Genomic DNA, 2,564 nt, shown 5'->3' on the forward strand with positions numbered 1-2,564 from the left:
CCACTCAAATTCTATTCACTTCTTTTACTTTTATCTTAAAATTTTTGTTTGTTTACAGTTAGGGGGATTGAGTTCAAGGCTCACATAAGCTAAACAATTACTCCACCACTAAATTCTACCAATCTATGGATAATCTCATCCAAAGACCCAGACACCCAGAAAAGTATTTGACCAAAACTTTAGTCATTTTCCTACCCAATCAGGTGACCAGCACATTAAGTATATGTGGTGATGAGTGATGAATTTGAAGGTATAATGTCTCCAACACTGAAGCCAAGAAAGGTCCCTGCCATGGAATTCAAGTCATGAGAAAAATATATCTCACCCACACATTCTTTCCTAAATGTGCAGGGATCATACTTAACCTTGATGTGAGCATGTTCCCACGCTATAGTGGCCCAGCTGTTGTATTCTATGGAGACCCTTGTACATGGGTGTCACCTATTATTGAGTCCTGAGTGGTAAAGAACAGGTGTGGCCAGATGCTGGTCACAGAAAACCTGTCTCTCAACACTGATCAATGAACTGAGCACCTGGTCCTCCCATTCATGTTGATTGCCATTTTCCTGGACCTGATGATGCATCACTGTCCAGAAAGGCTGCCATTATCCAGCTGCTCAGGGTGCTCTTTGTGAGATCACAGAAGGGCTAAGCAGGAAGTGTCACATCAAAAGACTCAACATCAGGCTGACCTACTGATTAATGGGGCTGATGCACTGCCTGTCCCAAGAAGCCCCTGGCATGTTTATCAAACTCAGGAGTGTCTGACAGAACAAAGAACCGGGTGAGCTTGGCATTCTCCAGAGAACCATTAATGAGTCAGCTAGGCTTACACCTCACAGTCTTTCTTTTACCTAACCCCCATACCCTTTGGTCTCAGTAGAAATGGTGCTGGCCTCTCCCTCCTTCGTCAGTTCATGCTTCCGTCTTCACCACACTCCCATTTCATTCTCTCCACGGCTGTCTGCCTCATGGTTTAATTCACTGTTGTGCCATGTATCATGATGACTTTATCTTAGCACCGCTGAATTCATTCCCTTCTTAGATCTTCTTGAGTGTGGTGTGTGTGCACACATACACACACTCATGAGTATTGTATTGCACACAAATATGTAGGTAGATCTACCTATGTGCACATCTAGAGACCAGAGGAGGACACCAGGTACGCTGCTCTATTAGGACTCTTTTGAGACCGTCTCTTACTGAACCTGGAGCTAGACTGGCAACCAGTAAAATCAGGAGATCTTCCTGACTCAGCCCCACACAGCACTGGGGTTAAAGGTATGTGAGCATCTATGCCTGACTTTACACGTGGGTGCTGAGATCTGACCTCAGACATGTTTGCACAGCACACTCTTACCCATTGAGCCCCTTCTTCATCTCCCTTAACCGTTCTTTCTCAAAATACTCTATCTGTTTGCATCCTTTATTCTGCCATGTACCTTTTGAAATCATTTTGTCAAATTGTAAGACTATCCCACTGGGAATCTGATTAAAATTGCACAAAACATTAAAGATGAATTGGGAGGAAACGGTGGCCTTACGGTGCTGAGTCTTCACATTCACCAATGTTTGCATCTCCTTCTTTGTTTCAAGGTAATTTACTCCAGCAAGGTCTTGGACTTTGTGGGTTAGGTATATTGGTTTGAGTTACCCCAGAAGCAACTCCTGCGCTATAGGTTCAACCCCAAAATGGCTTGTAGAAAGGCCAAGAAACACAAGGAGTAGTACAAGAGCAGAAAGAAAGCAATAAAGTACATTAACCATTAACATGTCCCCACGGGCAACTACAGCTTAATCCTCAAAGAAAAGGCAAGTCTAGAAAATGGTGCAATACACATGCCTCAGAATTATCCTAGGCCTGGGACAAGGAAGCTGGACATGTATACCACTGCAGTCACAACTCATCAGCTTTAAGGTTGCACTTGGGAAGACATTAATTCCCAGGCTCTTTGGTCCAGAGTATGCAGGCAAATGAGACCCTGTAGCCCTGTCACAAAAATTCAAGATCAAGGATACCATCTTTGCAGTTGAGAACACAGCATCTACAAACCCTGTTGTTGTGGTTTGGGTGAGAATGCTCCCCCCCCCCCATTGGCTTAGACATTTGGGCACTTGGCCTCTAGTTGGTGGTGATGTTTGGGGAGGTTTAGGAGATATGGTTGCTGGAGGAAGTTCTTCACTGGGGCAGGCTTTGAGTGTTTATAGTCTCACCGCACATCCAATTTGTTCTTTCCACTCCAGGTTTGCATTTGAAGATGTGAGATCTCAGCTTCCTTCTGCTGCTGTGCCATGACAGACTTTGATTTCTCTGGAAATAAAGCCCAAATAAACCATTTATAAGTTGCCTTGGTTATGGTGTTTTATCATAGCAACAGAGAAGTAACCAATACACCTGTCTTGGGGTCCTGGTGGGAAAGTCTCTTTCTTTGAGAGAAAGCTGAGACAAGGCATGAAAACGCAGGTCGTTCTGTAGCGGTGAGAGCTTTCTTTGCAATAAGTGCCTGGGGGTTGTGAGAGCTGCCATGCTGGCCATTCTCAAAGGGGTGCAGGTGTCAAGGGTG

At 44.6% G+C, this 2,564-nt stretch overlaps 1 long non-coding RNA gene across 1 annotated transcript; it reads left to right on the forward strand.

The window, feature by feature from the left end:
- Positions 1–681: 681 nt before the first annotated feature.
- On the forward strand, positions 682–2,346 carry LOC119088413. Its single transcript, XR_005092084.1, has 3 exons — positions 682–784; positions 1,117–1,281; positions 2,245–2,346. It is a non-coding gene; the product is annotated as an uncharacterized LOC119088413 (long non-coding RNA).
- The last annotated feature ends 218 nt before the right edge of the window (positions 2,347–2,564 follow it).

This window comes from Peromyscus leucopus, chromosome 7 (genome assembly GCF_004664715.2).
Source record: "Peromyscus leucopus breed LL Stock chromosome 7, UCI_PerLeu_2.1, whole genome shotgun sequence".
Lineage (NCBI taxonomy): Eukaryota > Metazoa > Chordata > Mammalia > Rodentia > Cricetidae > Peromyscus > Peromyscus leucopus.